Raw genomic sequence first — 19074 nt, 5'->3', positions numbered from 1 at the left:
GGAGGAGGAGGCATAAACCCACCAGGATGGAGGAGGAGGCATAAACCCACCAGGATGGAGGAGGAGGCATATACCCACCAGGATGGAGGGTGCATATACCCACCAGGATGGAGGAAGGGCATATACCCACCAGGATGGATGGAGGGGGGGCATATACCCACCAGTATGGAAGGGGGGCATATACCCACCAGGATGGATGGAGGGGGGGCATATACCCACCAGTATGGAGGGGGGGATATACCCACCAGGATGGATGGATGGAGGGGGGCATATACTGACCGGGATGGATGGAGTGGCATATACACCTACCCAGGATGGATGGGTGGAGGGGCATATACACCTAACCAGGATGGATGAAGGTACATACGTTCCTCTCCCAGAACTCCAACTATTGGTCTCCTCACTACCCGGAGGTTTACTGACTGCTGTACAAAGAAGAGGAGATGCCACACAGTGGTAGACATGACCATGACCTTATTTTGAGTTGTGTTGCTGCCGTCAATTTCTACATTAGGTAAGTTTTTCAAATGAAATGGAAAATGTCTGATGTTCACCCTCTGATCTGTGATCTATGTTCTGTTGTGAATAAAATGTGGCTATAAGAGATTTCCCAATCATTGCATTCTTGTTTTCTTTCCATTTTTACACACAGCCCCAACTTTTTGGGAATTGGGGCTGTAATTTATGGTCATGTTCACAATGTCCACAAAGATAAAACATGGATATATCCATTTTCCATTGGATTTGCAGATAAAACTCGCCCCTTCGAGTGAAAGTTTGTAAGGAAAATGCACAGCACTCGGATGCTATCCACGTCATTTGAGCGATGTTCGTCTTTTAGGGTTTAATGGGCAGAAGACGCTTGGAAACGCTAAAGGGACGTCACATAAATGTGTCACATACATTGACATGATGCAGATTTTAATTCTACATTGCAAACAATTTCTGCATGAAATCAGCAGAGACATTTATTTTCAGCGTGCAGATTACATTTTGTAAACTTCCATCCGCTTTCCTGGTGCTATAATACGCTGCGGCTTTTCCACAGAGAGCGGACCCTGGTCCACAACATTTTGCTTATTTTGTTGGGAATTGGGCCCTCCGGAGTATGGGAGCTGACACTGATATGGAAGGTTTTATGCTGTTTGTGCAGTATTTGGGACATTAATTTATCAATTATTCGGCCAGGGTATAACAGTATTTTTAGGTAATGATTTGTATTGTACTAATATTTAAAACTTGAATACAATAAACTTTACGGTGTGATGTCAGGACTATGGCACAGTTATTTGGCCGGTGTATTTCAGTATTGTACAGCACTATTATTTGGGGACTTTCTGACGTGTATTTATGGACTGTGGGGTAGAATTATTTTGTGCACTGTATTGCACTATTTTCCATAGAACTGTGTGGCTATATTATTTGGCCAGCATATGGCAGTAGTTTTTGGCACTAGGGATACTATTATTCTGAAACTTTGTGTCATCATTTTATGGACTGTACAATTCTGTTCATACTAATGTAATTGCTTCTATTTTTATAGTCTATGTAACATTTTGAACACCGTACAGTATTATTTTATGACAGAATTATTTGACCACTTTATGGAATTATTTTCTTATGGACTGTATGGCGCCATTATTTAGTTATTGTATCGTCGTTTTTAGTAATTATGTGTTACTATTCTTTAGAGGTTTCATATGGTGGGTATTTAGGGATTGTTTGGTGGAATTAATTTGACCACTGTATGGCAGTATTATTGAGGCATTATAATAGGCCCATTGTGTGACTGTTGAAAGTATATCCAGCGGAGCCGTCACCACAGGGAGTCTCACATGTAGACCCAGGTGATGTGTTTGACCTGAGAAAAATACCTCCACTAGCTTTGGGGGGGAGGGTGAGAGCAGTTCTGTCCATTCAGAGGGCTGATCCCAGTGAAGGAGAAAAGAAGCCACATGGTTAGAGTTGGTGGAATGTCGTTGAAGGGATAGTATCTAGTCTGAGGATCTGGACCATGGATGAATCGATGGCTTATGGCGTAGAGATCAGCTACCACCTGAGCTGAATAAATGTGCTACAGTTGTGGGATCCGGGATCCATTGTCTGGATTTGATACATTTTCTTAAAGGACTGTTGCTACTGGATACCTTTGCTTCTATGGTTTTATGTGTCATATGGAGGATCGTGGACTGTGACTACAGACTATACTTGCTGGAGATACGAAATATGTGGGCCAACCAAAAGTTGGGGGATAGTGAGTATCGCTTGGCACAAAGGCGGTGGAATTACCTCCCCGGGGAGGGGATCTTGTGGACTGAGACAATTGTATTTTGGACATTTACCTGGAATTGCTGTATTACCATGGATGTAAGGAATAAAATAGTGTTGCTTGTAGATGGTAAGCTTAGGAGCAGGGACCTCACTCCTCATGTAACAGTTTAAACTGTCTTACCTTGTATTGAACTTATTGTATGTACATGTCCCCGCTTAATTGTAAAGTGCTGCGGAATATGTTGGCGCTATATAAATAAAAATCATTATTATTATTAACCTGCCTAAGTAATTATTGAAATGCACCATCTCAGATCTTCACAGTATGGACCCCAAAATAGTAAGGATAAAAACTACAGCAAACACTGCAAATAAAAAAAATAAGAAAGTTGGAAAGCAAAGAGGAAGCAATAGGACTATGTGACCCAGGACCTGGTGCAGCCATCTACTAATGTGCATGACACCCTGTGGACAATGTCCTCCCCATCCATTAGAACTACAAGGTCCAGCAGACAAGCAGCAGAGCACATCACTCCTTCCCTCCATGTTCCGCTGCAAGTCCAGCGCCGACATTACCGCACATGGCCGCTAGATGGCGGGGCACCTCTGCTGTTGCAGCCAATACTAGCGTGCAGGTGAAGTCGCTGGCCACTAGGTGGAGGGGCATCTCTGCTGTTGCTTCCATTACAATTGCTGGGTGCAGTCGCTGGCCACTAGGTGGCGGCAGACTTTTCCAGGCTGGAATGTTGCTCTCCTCTGCTCTTGCAGTCTGATATAACGCTGGGGATTGTGGGCAGCAGAGATCACAGCCGCCTTGTCTCCTCCACACTCCGCGGAGAGATCCTGTCAGTGAGCCGCCCCTCCTGTCAGGGAGCCGGGGAGAGCCTGACCGCTGCCTCCATCCATCACCGGCCGCTGCTGCGGGCTCAGGTAAGTAGCAGCCCCGTGCCCGCAGCCCATGTCCCGGGCTGAGAAGCCTCCGGCTGCTGATTGCTGCTGGCAGAGGCGATGGCATCCGGGACTGGCAGCAGGTGATGGGTCCTGTGTGATGTGGGCACATACTGGTCAGATGGGGGCGCAGCAGTGCCAGGGAAGCTGGCAGGAGGAGATGCCCATAGTGTGTGGTGTCTGGGGTGATGGGGTGAGACTGGCACCTGCCCTGATAACGCTGCCAGTGCCCGGGAGACTTGTGCCGCTCACTGTGCCCGGGGAGACTCGATCACCTGCTGATCTGCCAGTATTCTACAGCTGGGATTGGCTGTAAGAAGCGGATTGTAACCAAGTCCTAGTGATTAGCTGCAGCGTCGCTATGTTCCATTGTGATCATTATATACCAGGGATTAGCTGCAGCATCGCTATGTGCCATTGTGATCGTTATATACCAGGGATTAGCTGCAGCGTCGCTGTGTGCCATTGTGATTGTTATATACCAGGGATTAGCTGCAGTGTCGCTCTGTGCCATTGTGATGTTATATACCAGGGATTATCTGCAGCGTCGCTCTGTGCCATTGTGATCGTTATATACCAGGGATTAGCTGCAGTGTCGCTCTGTGCCATTGTGATAGTTATATACCAGGGATTAGCTGCAGCGTCGCTCTGTGCCATTGCGATCGTTATATACCAGGGATTAGCTGCAGCGTTGCTCTGTGCCATTGTGATCGTTATATACCAGGGATTAGCTGCAGTGTCGCTATGTGCCATTGTGATCGTTATATACCAGGGATTAGCTGCAGCGTCGCTCTATGCCATTGTGATCGTTATATACCAGGGATTAGCTGCAGCGTCGCTCTGTGCCATTGTGATCGTTATATACCAGGGATTAGCTGCAGCGTCGCTCTGTGCCATTGTGATCCTAATATTCCGAGTTACAATGTGACCCTATAAGATGTGAGTAGCCCCTGAGTAATAGACACGAGGAGGTGAAGGACCCTCCTGCTGTTCCTCCTGGCCCGGTGGCCGTGGCACATAAGGACGTCCACTCCAGTGATGGGTATCAATGTTATTATATTATTTTCTGATAACTGAATATTTTATCAACGGTATTTTCTGCCGTTAATGTTAGTGTTGGTGAGGTCCCAGTGTGCTATGAGATATTCCCCAGCGCCTTCTCTCCTGCTGATCCCCCCCCTCCACAGTCCTCCGTGCTGCTGATCTCCCTCCCCTCAGTCCTCCGCCCTGCTGATATCCCCCTTCCATTCCTCGGTGCTGCTGATATCCCCCCCTCCATTCCTCCGTGCTGCTTCTATCCCCCCCTCCATTCCTCCGTGCTGCTGCTATCCCCCCCTCCATTCCCCTGTGCTGCTGCTATCCCCCCCTCCATTCCTCCGTGCTGCTGCTATCCCCCCTCCATTCCTCCGTGCTGCTGCTATCCCCCCTCCATTCCTCCTTGCTGCTGCTATCCCCCCTCCATTCCTCCGTGCTGCTGATACCCCCCCTCCATTCCTCCGTGCTGCTGCTATCCCCCCTTCCATTCCTCCGTGCTGCTGCTATCCCCCCTCTATTCCTTCGTGCTGCTGCTGATATCTCCCCCTTCATTCCTCCGTGCTGCTGCTGATATCCCCCCTCCATTCCTCCGTGCTGCTGCTGATATTCCCCCCTCCATTCCTCCGTGCTGCTGCTGATATTCCCCCCTCCATTCCTCCGTGCTGCTGCTGATATCCCCCCCTCCATTCCTCCGTGCTGCTGCTGATATCCCCCCTCCATTCCTCCGTGCTGCTGATATCCCCCCCTCCATTCCTCCGTGCTGCTGATACCCCCCCTCCATTCCTCCGTGCTGCTGATATCCCCCCCCCCTCCATTCCTCCGTGCTGCTGATATCCCCCCCCCTCCATTCCTCCGTCCTGCTGACCGGGTCCCCGCTACTTTCTTCTCTTCTTCCATTGTTGGCTCGTGCCTTTCCCATTCAAGTAGTGGTGGTAGCAGGTATGGCCACTGAATTGGCTGCAGCAGTCACATGCCAACAGTACTGGGAAAGCCTGGTGGGACCCGACCAGCAGCATGGAGGACTAGGGGGGGGATCAGCAGGGGCTGTTCAGTATTTCCATCCCACACTCAGCCCATACCTACATATAGAATGTGATGTCTGCAGCCGATCTATAGCTACTGATTGTCTGCAGCGTTCCTCGGTGCACTTCACTATTGAGGGCGCTGTCCGGGATCGTCCTCACCCACTGGGATTCTGGCAATAATGAGAAGCGATAAATGACGGGTGAGGAAAATCCTGGAGAAAAGCCGCAAAGAGAAACCTTCAGGGTGTTTCCTACTGATTCTATAGAAATCCTTTTCTCCGCCAGTAACATAGTCCATTAGCCCCCATAGTGACCGCCTGGTGGTCAGGGGGTCCGGGGTGTTGTGCCCTGGTGGTCAGGGGGTCCGGGGTGTTGTGGTCAGGGGTGTTGCACCTGTGGCCTCTGTACATTTATAAGGGTGGAGTCGCTGATATCAGCCACAATATAGTGAGACATAAAGATGGAGAAATGCTGGAGATCTCCGGATCCACTGTGATCTCCTAGAAGAGATCTGCCGGTGACGCCCCAGAAACGATGACTGTTCGGAGCTCCGCACCTTGGATACGAGTGGGGTCTCATTCACACCTCCGTGATCTTCACGTGTGCAAGAAAAATGCTCCCGTGGTCCTCAGTGTTCTGGATATAAGTATAAGGGTCTGTGTGCACCACGTCTTGTAGATGCCGGCGACCCGCTCAGCTTTACTACAGAAAGAAGCTGCAGAAACCGAGACAGGGAGAACTCCGAGCAGAAACCGCCTGGAGAACGGAGCGGTCACTTCTAACCGTGTGGCCTCTTCATAAACGTGAAACGGTTAAAGGACTGACCATGTGCACAGCGAGGCGGATTACATTGCAGGGTATATGGTCATTCTATCTATTTATTGGGTGGTTGTTCTTCAGACGGGTTGTGGAGCGTACCGGCCTGATAAAGGCGCTGTGTGCACAGAGCCTAAACCTGCAGCGGGAATCATAGGGTCAGCCATGAATCTCTGCTCGTAGATCACATTGCAAATGCACAAGGGATTTATTAGTGTGAACTCCCGGTAACAATGCTCACACTCACTGGGTGGATGTGGACCAAGCCTGCTCATATTCACCACCTAACATGTATGGTCTTTCTTCATGTCTGGGAAGGAAAGATCAGGCATATTGGATAGCAGCATGCCCAATCCTTTTCTTCTGAGAGAAGCTGTCATCAGTAAATATATTTCTAAAGGTGCTATTGCCATGAAATTCTCACCAGATGTCGGTAACAGCCCATCCAATCCACACAGGCAAAGAAATCACCATAGATGTCCATAAATGAAGTTTTGTGTAATGAGAAATGACAATTTCTCAGCTGGAGGTCTACGAGGCATCGAGTGATATCATTGCTACTAATGGAGACAAGTGTAGAGAATTCTGCTACTTCTGGGCTTAGGACCATTATGTGCAAAAAGTGTATGGTGTGTGTTACCAAAATAGGAATACCTCTTTAAAGGGGTTGTCCGAGCTTTTATACTTTTCAATATGTGTCTAAGTTGCAGAATGCTGCCCCCTTGTAATATACTCACTGTCAGCATTCTGCACCGTTGCCTACATACTATACTTCAGCATGTGACCAGCCTCACTCCTGATTTTGGAGGACCTGGTCACATCCTGACTAGTCTTTTCGTGTTCGGTTCGGAGACTAGTCATGAAGTCACAACTAACACCACACCCAGTTTCTGCCAGACCCTCCTCCTTCAGCCTCCTGTGCCTGCACACAGTGCAAGGCGGCAGTGGCATGTCACAGCTGGTGGCACTAACCAGTCCAATCAGCTGTTAGCAGAGACATACGGGTGAACTGAATGGTGGAAGAAGGACCTGAAAGCTTCTTCCTCCACTGATCAATCTCAGGAAAGGCTGGAGGTCCTGTCACTGATGATGATGGGAAAACAGTGCTGCTGTAGGTGCAGCGCAAAATCACATTCTGCAAATGGGAAAGTAATCAGACCTAGGTATTTCTAATAGCTGCAGAGCAGGTGACATTACTTTGACCGATGTCCTAATAGACCTTTCTTCAGTCAAGGTCTAATAGGAGCAGTAAGATGTCAGTCATGGGGGTCACTGTTAGGACCCCAACTTCTATAGAAACTCATCTGCACTGTAATCGTATCTCCCTCTCCTTCTGTCCAAACCATCTAGATGCTGTGGTTGCTACTGACGGTGGGGTATAAGGGGTTAAACTGCCAGGATCAGGAATAGCTCCTCCAGCAGCGGGACTGTGTAATACAGCTGTACGACTGCTGCAGATCTCGTAGGTGCCCTGACGACACCTGCCTGATGAAAATGTGCACTATTGAGCGGGTGCTGGATCCTGACTGTGAAGTAGATTTTCGATGCTTCTCGGGAACCAGTTATTCTTAATCTTTCAGCAGGTTAAGGGTAGAGAGTCTGATTCCAGTGATGTGTCAATTACTGGGTGTGTTTTGCTGTTTTAATACAATCAGTATTTTATCAGCAGGACGTTGTCACTACAAGACTAGGTGTCTCGTGTCTCCTAGTCCAACCACACCGCCATCACTGGTTAGCGGCTTTCTGTCAATATACAGTGTACATAGAAAGCTGCCAATCAATGGTGTGTTCAGGGTTATACAGGGCTCAACATCTGAGCTCTGCTACAGAGAAAAGTGTGATTCTATCACAATTGCTGCACCCAGTAAGTGGCACATCGCTGGAATCAGGGTCTCTGTCCCTACATCATGCTGCTGTCAGATTACATAGCAAAAACCTGCTGACAGATTCCCGTTAAGGCCCAGCTATAATATCACTGTAACACTATCATTAGATACCTGTATACCTGCTGCTGTGGTGCTGCACAAAAAGTTATTCACAAAATGAGCGTATACATGTATATCTATATCTCCTGAATGGTATTACTGCTAGATTTACTATAGATATACAGTACAGACCAAAAGATGAAGCTCATCAAGAGAATGCCAAGAGTGTGCAAAGCAGTCATCAAAGCAAAAGGTGGCTACTTTGAAGAACCTAGAATATAAGACATATTTTCAGGTGTTTCACACATTTTTGTTAAGTATATAATTCCACATGTGTTAATTCATAGTTTTGATGCCTTCAGAGTGAATGTACAATTTTCATAGTCATGAAAATACAGAAAAATCTTTAAATGAGAAGGTGTGTCCAAACTTTTGGTCTGTACTTTATATGATTGTGAACTAAAAGTAAACGACACAAAGTGAATAACAATTGATCATACTTTCCATACACTAATGAAAGTGCTACAGTGCATATATGAACAATAAAAAATGTGTATATAATTTATTTAAAACAATAATAAATATATAAGGATTGAGAGGAACCACTAATTTTAAAAACCTCTATATCAAAAAAGCTCTTGTATGAATATCCAGCCGCCTGTCACTGGTATTTATTCAGATAAGTATGATGAACAGAACCTGGAATGTGAAGACCAATTCCTCGTTGGCGAAATATCATCAATTCAGATGTATTTTTATTGTGTAAAAGCGCCAAAACATAAAAAAACTATATAGATGTAGTATAGCAGTAAATGTACTGACCCGAAGAATAAAGCGACCTTATCAATTTTACCACACGTGGAACAGCGTAAAAAAACAATTCCTGAATTGTTGATTTTTGTTTGTTCTGCCTCCCAAAAATAGGAGTAGAAAGCGATCAAAAAATGTCACGTGCCCGAAAATGATACCAATAAAACCGTCAACTTGTCCCGCAAAAAACGAGCCCTTACATGACTCTCTCGGCCGAAATATGGAAAAATTATAGCTATCAAAATATGGGGATGCAAAAACTAGTCTTTACAAAAAAAGCATCTTTTATGAATATGAATCTGGTATCGTTGTAATCGCACCAACCCGAAGAATAAAGTCGTCTAATCACTTATACTACACGAGGAACAGCGTAAAAAATAAGCTCTAGCATTACAGTTACGGTTAGACCACGGCCTCATTATCAGTATTCGGTCAGTATTTTTTCTCAGGAGTGGGAACCAAAACCAGGAGTGGGTGATAAATGCAGAGTTGGTGACTTGTTTCTATTATACCTTTTCTCTGATTGTTCCTCTCCTGGTTTTGTCTCCCACTCCTGAGAAACAATACTGACCAAATACTGACCCAATACTGATAATGGGGCCCTGGCCTTAGGGTTGTTTTAGGGTTAGGGTTGTGTTGAGGTTGGGATTTTTTCAAAAGTAAAGAAAAAAAAAATGATGACGATATGGTGACTAGTCTTGAGGGCAAGTGCTCGCTACTTGAGTATGCATCGGGTGTCGGGTATGCACTGAGTATCGCAGGTGCTCAGGTGACATGCTCGAGTCTCTGCCCCATATGTTTCACGGCTGTTATACAGCCAAAAGAAAAAAACACATGGGGATTGCCTGCTATGCATCGGCAATCCCTGCATGGTTTTTTTTTTGTTGTTTTTTTGAGTATCTAGAAACCGTGAAACATGCGAGGCGGGGACTTGAGCATGTCACTCGAGCCCCCGCGATACTTGTTTCATACCTGAGTACCTGATGCAAACTCAAGTAGCGAGCACTTGCGCTTAAGACTAATGACAACATATTCAATATGATGACATAATGTTATCAAACTCTGTGTTCTGTGTCGTACCTCTGGGTTCAAAATGTTCACTATACCCTGTGACAAAGTCACTGGCAAAGTACTGGAGGGAAGATGTGTAGCACTGAGATTAGGAGCTCCAGTAATTAAATATAGGAAAAAGGTTCCAGCACACGAAGGGGTTACTCAGCCATCTTTAGTTCTAAGGTGGTTAAACACCTGTAGAAAGGAAGGAGGTCAGAGGATAAAATCCCAGCCTTTTAGAGCATTTGTGTGTAGGGTGGGTTTGGAGGTGAAAGCTCTGAGGTGTTTTGTCATGTGAAGGAAAGACAAACCTTGAGTTGTTTGTTCCTGAAGCTGGTGGTTACTCGTAGCAACAAGGACTGTGCCATACATTATGTTTTGTTTTTCCTGTTAGGCCAGGAAGGCCGTGTTTGTTTATGCTATCTGTGCTGTGATTTATGCAGCATTCTTAATAAACCCAGCAGAAGATTTAAATAGACAATGTTCCTGTGTACCACTATATGCAACCAAGTGAGCCAATCTACAACAACCCCTTGATAAAATCCTTGGGGGGGTCTAGTTTCCAAAATGGGGTCACTTGTGGGGGATGTCCACTGTTTAGGTGCATCAGGGGCTCTCCAAATGCGACATGGCGTCCGCTCTCGATTCCAGCCAATTTTGCGTTCAAAAAGTCACACAGTGCTCCTTCCCTTCTGAACCCTGCCGTGCGCGCAAACAGTGGTTTTTCCCCACATATCAGGTATCGGCGTACTCTGGAGAAATTGCACAACAAGTTTTGGGGTCCATTTTCTCCTCTTACCCTTGTGAAAATAAAAAATTTGGGGCTAAAAGATCATTTTTGTGAAAAATGTTAAATGTTCATTTTTTTCTTCCATATTCCAAAAATTCCTGTGAAGCACCTGAAGGGTTAATACACTTCTTGAATGCTGTTTTGAGCACCTTGAGGGGTGCAGTTTTTAGAAAGCTGTCACTGTTGGGTATTTCTGTCATATAGTCACTTCCACCTCCTATCCACGATCTGTCACAATCTCTCGCAACCCTTTTAACCTTATTCCCATCCGCCCAGCCCCCGCCTCCCCAGTCCCACTAACAGGAGCTCTATGCAATGCTCGCTCCGTGTGCAACAAACTTTCCTACATCCATGAGCTTTTCATTACTAACAAACTCTCCTTCATCGGCATCACCGATACCTGGCTCACCACCTCTGACACGGCGTCCCCAGCTGCACTTTCGTACGGTGGATTCCATCTTTCTCACACACCCCGCTCCAATTTCAAGCATGGTGGAGGAGTAGGTTTTCTCCTGTCAGGCAACTGCTCCTTCACCCATATCCCACTGCCACCCTCCATTACTCTCCCCTCCTTTGAAGTACGCTGTGTGCTCATCTACTCCCCCCTCCAACTGGCCGTCGTTTACTGCTCCCCAGGACTAGCCACCACCTTCTTTGACCACTTCAACACCTGGCTGCTTAATTTCCTTTCCGATGACATCCCCACTATCATCATGGGTGACTTCAACATCCCCATTGACACTTCCCACTCATCTGTCTCGAAGCTTCTATTCCTCACTTCCTCCTTCAGCCTTGCTCAATGGTCTTCAGCCTCCACTCACAAAGATGGCCACACACTGGACCTCATCTTCACCCTCCTCTGTTCCCTATCTAACCTCTCAAGCTCACCTCTCCCTCTTTCTGACCACAACTTACATTCTCTTACCTCTCCTCTCCAGGTACACAAGCCACACTCCACAAACTTGCACACCCTCACAGAAATCTCAAACACCTTGACCTACACTCAATCTCTGAATCCCTTCTCCCTCTCACAGGCATAAGTTCATTACACAATGCAAATGCTGCTGCCACTTTATATAACACCTCAATAGCTGCAGCTCTCAAATCGGTCGCCCCCTCACACTTATCACAGCTCGACCCTTTCAACCGGCCACCCTGGCACACCAACCTGACTAAAGAACTGCGAAGGGCCTCCAGGGTTGCTGAGTGAAAATGGAAAAGGTCCCACTCCAACGAGCACTTCATTGCATTCTAACAGTCCCTCACTACCTTCAAGTCCACACTTACTGCAGCAAAACAAACATACTTCTCATCTCTCATATCATCCCTGTCTCACAACCCTAAACAGCTATTCAAAACTTTCAGTTCTCTCCTCCGTCCCCCAGCGCCTCCTTCATCTCCTCTCATCTCAGCCGAAGACTTTGCCACATTCTTCAAGCAGAAGGTTGACACCATCAGACAAATCTTTTGACTAAAGTCCCCACAGCCCCTCCTCACACCTACTCAACCATCCTCCTCCAAAACCAGCTTCTCCACCATTACAGACAATCAACTCTCCTCTTTACTCTCCAAATCACACCTCACCACCTGCAAACTTGACCCAATCCCGTCCCACCTCATCCCTAACCTTAACACTATTCTCATCCCAACCCTAACCCACCTTTTCAACCTGTCACTAACAACTGGTGTCTTCCCCTCATGCTTCAAACATGCCTCGATCACACCCATCCTCAAAAAGCCATCCCTTGACCCATCCTCTCTGTCTAGCTATCGCCGCATATCACTTCTCCCCTATCGCTCAAAACTACTGGAACAACACATCCATTCTGAACTGTCCTCCCACCTCTCCTCTTTGACCGCCTCCAATCTGGCTTCCGACTGCACCACTCCACTGAAACTTCCCTGACTTAAGTCACCAACAACCTACTAACTGCCAAATCCAAGCAACACTACTCTGTCCTCCTCCTCCTGGACCTGTCATCTGCCTTTGACACAGTCGACCATTCCCTCTTACTACAGACTCTCATCTCTTGGCATCACGGACTTGGCCCTATCTTGGATCTCTTCATACCTAACTGACCGGACATTCAGTGTCTGCCACTCACACACCACCTCCTCATCTCGCCCCCTATCTGTCAGTGTCCCCCAAGGTTCAGTCCTAGGACCCCTGCTCTTCTCCGTCTACACCATCGGCCTGGGACAGCTCATAGGGTCCCATGGCTTTCAGTATCACCTCTATGCTGATGACACACAGATCTACCTCTCTGGATCCGATTTCTCCTCCCTACTAACCAAAATCCCACAATGTCTGTCCGCTATTTTATCCTTCTTCTCTGACAGGTTTCTAAAACTTAACATAGACAAAACTGAATTCATCATTTTTCCACCGTCTCACTCAACCCCCCCCAACTGACCTATCCATTAAAGTCAATGGCTGCCCAATCTCCCTAGTCCCGCAAGCCCGCTGCCTCAGGGTAACCCTGGACTCTAACCTCTCCTTTAAACCACATATCCAAGCCCTTTCCACTTCCTTCCGACTCCAACTCAAAAAATATCTCCCAGATCCGCACATTCCTCAACCACGAATCTGCAAAAACACTAGTGCACGCCCTCATCATCTCCTGCCTTGACTACTGCAACCTCTTGCTCTGTGGCCTCCCTTCTACCACTCGCACACCTCCAATCTATCCTAAACTCTGCTGCCCGACTAATCCACGTGTCCCCCGCCTCTCCTCTCTGTCAATCCCTTCACTGGCCCCCCATTGCCCAGAGACTCCAGTGTAGGGCCAGCAATGGCAGCCCTGGGAGCAGCAGTACAGTATATCACTATAACCATAGTGAGCATCCAGGAGATGTGTGGCTGGCATGGCCGTGCTGTTTCTGTGGCAGAAGCCACATGATATAAAGACAAAGTAGCACTCTGTAGTGCTAAAGCATGGAAACATGAAATACATGGAATCTGAATGTCATTACTGCTTTAGATAATAAGAAAAAATGGAGATGTTTAGCACATAATTTGGCCAATTCATGCAAACCCAGCAGCCAACGACAAGGCACTTTCCGGTTTGCTGGGAACTGATGTAATGTGAATCCTCTGCTAGGCTAAAGCCTGCATTTATGGGTAGCTAGGATCCTGCTGCAATTAAATCCACCACAGGCTGGAGGGTGGAGCGCTCGGTCAGAGAGACCATATACAAAGAGCAAAAAACTGACTGTCACTTCCAAATCAGAAGACTGGTGTGTACAAGTCCCCTCTGGAGCGGGGCTGCGCCCACTAGTCGGGTTCTGCCCGGCAGTATGTATAATGCATATATCCCCGCCGTCCCCGGGTCAGAAACCAGCGACTCCGCACAGTGCACAGTCTCTGCGCTGGAGGGTTTATAAGTCTGCAGTTACACACTGACCCCACAACCCCTTACAGCAAGCCAACCATTTGCTTTGTGTGTAATACCAGGGTGAACCCAAGGTTATGGAATGATTTGTACTCACAGAACTATAATAAAACAATATATTTGTCACTTAGTTGATTTCCTTATAGAATGATCAGACTCGCAGAATTGCAAGAAATCAGTTCTGCAGTTTTGTAGGAAAGACTTTGCCCATAAATCCAAAAGACTTTGCTAAAACATCTGAAAAGACTTCTGCCACCATCCCTTTCTTTTAGGAAGGATAATGGCCGTTCTCTTTCTTCCCTTTCAGAAGGCGTTTAATGTGTCCAGCGACTGCTCTGCACTTATACCGCTGGCAAACAGCGCAATGAGGAGCGACGTCCAGGAAAGTCAGGCGCGCGGCTTACTACGTCTGGGGAGGCGCAAAGAAGCGCTGGAGAGCGCAGAACTGCTGGGAATGGAATTGGAGACATTATAGGGAAACATTATTTCTCCAACTTGAGAAGAAAAAGTTGCTTTATTATGTTTAAAAGTAAAAATGGATGAAACTTACCTTTTTGTTTTTTAACTAGAGCATAATAGTATGGAAAAGTTGTCATCTTTGCATTGGTCCAGGATCTCCTTCTGCCAGTGCCACCTATGTGAGAATGGAGCTGCCAACACCTGGGACCAGCGCTGATATAGTGTTGTGGGAAAACGCTGCAAAGTCAGAATGCTTTACAAAATAAGTGTTGTGTAGGGGGGCATGTCCGGCAGCCATTGGGTGCGTATGTGTCCAAGGGGGCTCCGAGCTGCACAGAGGGCTCATCCCGGCATGGAGGGCCATCAGTGTGACTCCTCTTGGTTACAAGAAGCTTATGGGCCCATTTTCAGATGAGTTTGGCTGAGCTCCATTAGCATGGCCTACGCGATGCTCAGAGTTGCGGCCTCACTTGAGCTGAGGTGGGAGACCAGAGGACCTTGTCTGCCATTGTCCTGTTACGAATGGGCCCCAGACTGTGAGACCCGACTCAGAAACACATGGCCCCTTAGCAGCGCTTCACTAATTGGTACTGTCCGTTACCACAAGATGGCGTAGTTGGCCCAGACCAAGGGTGCAGTTCTAGGTAGACATTGTTCCCCCTGATACCATCACCTATTTACCAGCGCTCAGAGGGAGAGCGAGAGGAGACTGAGGAACAGGGCACAGATACGCCCTCACAGACATTATCGGGCGCACGTACAGACTGATGTCAGCCATACCAGTGCAAGTGGCAGTATCTTTCATTAGTTAGCACATGTAATATGCAGGTACTGTTATGTCTGACCTTATTCTGTGCATAGTACTCTGCTGCCCTCATGTGGTGAATGTGAAAACTGAAACATCTCTGCACATATAAATAAAAATGATTATTCTATCATAGCACCACCATATTCTGCAGCACTTTCCAATTAAGCAAGGACCTGTACAGACAATAAAAACAATACAATGTAACACATTTTATCCGTTACAGGAGGAGTGAGGGCCCTGCTCGCAAGCTTACAATTTATATACTGAACTCTCTCAGCATCTTAAAGAAGGAAGGGGGAGGAGCTAGCGGAAGGGGGAGGAGCTAGCGGAAGGCACAGACCTTCTGCTGCAAGTTCTCCTGAAACCACAGTTACTTCTCCATGGAAGATTGCAGCTGGTGTTTATAAATAGAATCCTAGAACATTAGAATTGGAGGAACCTCCAGGGTCCTAGTGTCCAACCCCTGCTCAATGCAGGATTCACTAAAGCATCTCAGACAAATGTCTGTCCAGCCTCTGTTTGAAGACTTCCATTGAAGGAGAATTCACCACCTCTCGTGGCAGCCTGTTCCATTGAAAAACGCACCAAATCTGCAGCGTGTGCACACAGCCTTGTTGTTCTTTTGGTCACAGGCAGGTCTTTGCACAGTCCTGAATGATAAGTACAGCACATACACGCTAAGGCTATGTGCCCACGTAGCAGATTTACATGCAGATTTACATGCATTTTTTCTGCCAGAGAGAAGTGTTTTTTCAGCATTTTCGCATGCGTTTTTTCAAGCACTTTTCCAAGTGATTTTGAGCATCACCTGGAAAGTGCTTGACAAGTTGGTCACACAATATAAATCCATGCAACCGGCATGGATTTATATTGTGTGGCCAACTTAGATGCTTTAAATGCTGCATCTATAGTAAAAAAAAAAAAAGAATTAAAAAGTTAAAAATAAAATAAACCCTGTATACTCCCCTCTCCAGTCTCCTCCCGGCGGCGATCCTCTCTCCTCGGCGTCCAGCGGTATACTGGCAGGACCTGCGGTGACGTCATCTAGTCAGCTGATGGTCACGCGACCATCACCTGACCTCTGACGTCAGCGGTCGAGTGACCATCAGCTGACTAGATGACGTCACCGCAGGTCCTGCCAGTACACCACTGGACGCGGAGGAGAGAGGACGCCGCCGGGAGCAGACCGGAGAGGGGAGTATACAGGGTTTTTTATTTTTAACTTATTTATTTCTTTTTTTCACCGCATGGTAGCTGGGATGAAGAGGAGTTGTAGTCTCTTCTTCATCCTGGGTACCACACGCACCCCGATTACGCTGCAAATTCTCGGTCATTGAATTTAATTGAAACGCAGCAAATCCACATATACCTGCGGGTTTGCTGCTTTTCAATGGCCGTGTAATCGCGGTAGAAATGGTCATGCTGAGTTTTGCAACGCAATGCGAATTCGGCGCGCTAATTAGCGCATCATGTGCACAGCACATCCCAATTCACATTGCTTTGCATGGCAGACGGTTTTACATGGGCACATAGCCTAAGAGCGGGGAGCGGCTCTAGTGCCACCTGCTGGGATGGCACAATCACTGTCAGCAGGATACAGGGGACATTATCAGAAAGGAGGAGATGACGTCTCTGCCCTCTCGCCTATCAGAGAATAGATTACTGTATACGGGGGGCCTTATCCTCCTCTATTACACAGCACTCAGCTCCTAAAGGGAATGATTTGACCATAATACAATATATTTGAGTGGGGCCAGTGCTCCAGTTTTACCTTCATAATGTTGAATGGAGATTGATCAGTTCCAGTGTGTCTGAACAGGGTCCGAGCCCACATCTCCTGAGCTCAGGCTTTACACTGAGCATCACTGTCACGGACGTCAGATGAGAAGGGCATGGAGCACGATGTGGATGGTTGCCTCCGTATCCGCCATTACCTGGACTGCTAGATTTACCTGGACGCTCTGGATCAGCTCCTCCGTCTTGTCGAGACCTCTAAGGGCCGGTTCACACAAGCAGATAAAATATCATTCAGAGTTTCATCCAGAAAAGTGGAAGAATTCTTTTCTCACTTGTCGTCCATGTGCAGTCCAGATCTAATCTGGCTTTTTAACCATTTACAGTTTCCAGGGCTACAGGATTGCAATGTATCTGTAAAAAGCAGATTTTTTTCTGTACCCATAGACTTGAATGGGTGAATCTTGTCTGACGGATGAAACGAGGACATGCTGACATTTTCTTTCTTTATTTTTTGCTCACACACAGATTCGATCAGTGACAAAAAAAAAAAATTCCTCCTCTGCACTTTCCCATTGAATCCCATTGGTCTGAGTGCCGTCCATTTGTTCCACAGACAACTTTCCTACTGAAAATACATTCGTGTGAACGAGTCCTAAGAAAGACATTGGAATTGGTTATTAGATGTTGACTGAAGTTTGGCTCTGAAAATGCAGGGCTCTTAAAGACGTTCTCTAATACTTTAATGCAGATGATTTATGCATAAAATAGGTGGTCTATATCAGATCGTTGTAGGTCCGACTCTTGGCTCCCCACCAATAAGCTGTTTATAGCTCTGGCAACGGCCGGATGTAACTTGTGAACAGAGCGCACCCCAGTGGCCACTGCCTGGTGCTGCAGATCACCTCCGGTACTCCTCAATAGCTGGTCTGCACCCGGCAGCGGCCGCAGTGTACGGAGCGGTTTTGTTCCACTTTGAACATTGCCTGCATCTTGCCAGAGGTGATGACAGCTGATCATCGGGGGGCCGATGGTTGGACCCCACCTATCTTATATTAATGACCTATCCAGTGGAGTATAAAAGGGTTTGATAACTCCTTTTAAAATCTTGTTTCCATCCCATTGTCTTATACAGCGTGTATCTGTGTTCTTTCTGTAACCAGATGGGCCTGACCTCTGATGGTTCTTCTAGGCTTCTATTACAGCTCTTACAGCCCCAGCATGCATCATTTGTGCTGGAGAGGAATATGAAGACGCAGGAGCAAATGGAAGAACAATTAGGAAAGCTTGGATTATTAGAAGAGCAAAAAATGCTCATAGTGGAGGTGAGACTATTATTTTTTTTTTTTCTTAACTTTCATTTTTATATTTTTTTATTTTTAGGACATTTGTTTCCTCTCTTCAGAAAATAACAGTAGATAAGATTGATTAAAGCTTCTGGAAAGGTGTTCAATAACGTCTGATCAGGTGGCTGGTTTGTAATGGTTGTCCCATCTTACCAATCCCTCTCTTCTACCATGAATGTGACATTGTGGGATGAATATATATATATATATGTATATGTGTATGTGTGAAAAGTTGTTTGCCCCTTCCTGATTTCTCATTCTTTTGCATGTTTGTCATACTTAAATATTTCAGATGTCAAAACAAATTTTAATATTAGACAAAGATAACACAAGTAACCACAAAATGCAGTTTTTAAATGAAGATCCTAATTATTAAGGGAAAAAGAAATCCAAACCTACAGGGCCCTGTGTGAAAAAGTGATTGCCCTCTAAACCTAATAACTGGTTGAAGCACCCTCAGCAACAACAACTACAATCAAGTGTTTGGGATAATTGGCAATGAGTCTTTTACAACACTCTGGAGGAATTTTTGCCCACTCATCTTTGCAAAATTGTTGTAATGTAGCCACATTGGAGGGTTTCCGAGCATGAACCTCTTTCTTAAGGTCAGGACTTTGACTAAGCCACTGCAAAGTCTTAATTTTGTTTTCCTTAAGCCATTC

Source organism: Phyllobates terribilis, unplaced genomic scaffold (genome assembly GCF_046119375.1).
Source record: "Phyllobates terribilis strain yellow unplaced genomic scaffold, ASM4611937v1 Scaffold_651__1_contigs__length_880973, whole genome shotgun sequence".
NCBI classification, from domain to species: domain Eukaryota; kingdom Metazoa; phylum Chordata; class Amphibia; order Anura; family Dendrobatidae; genus Phyllobates; species Phyllobates terribilis.
Note: the sequence above shows the minus strand (reverse complement) of the source record.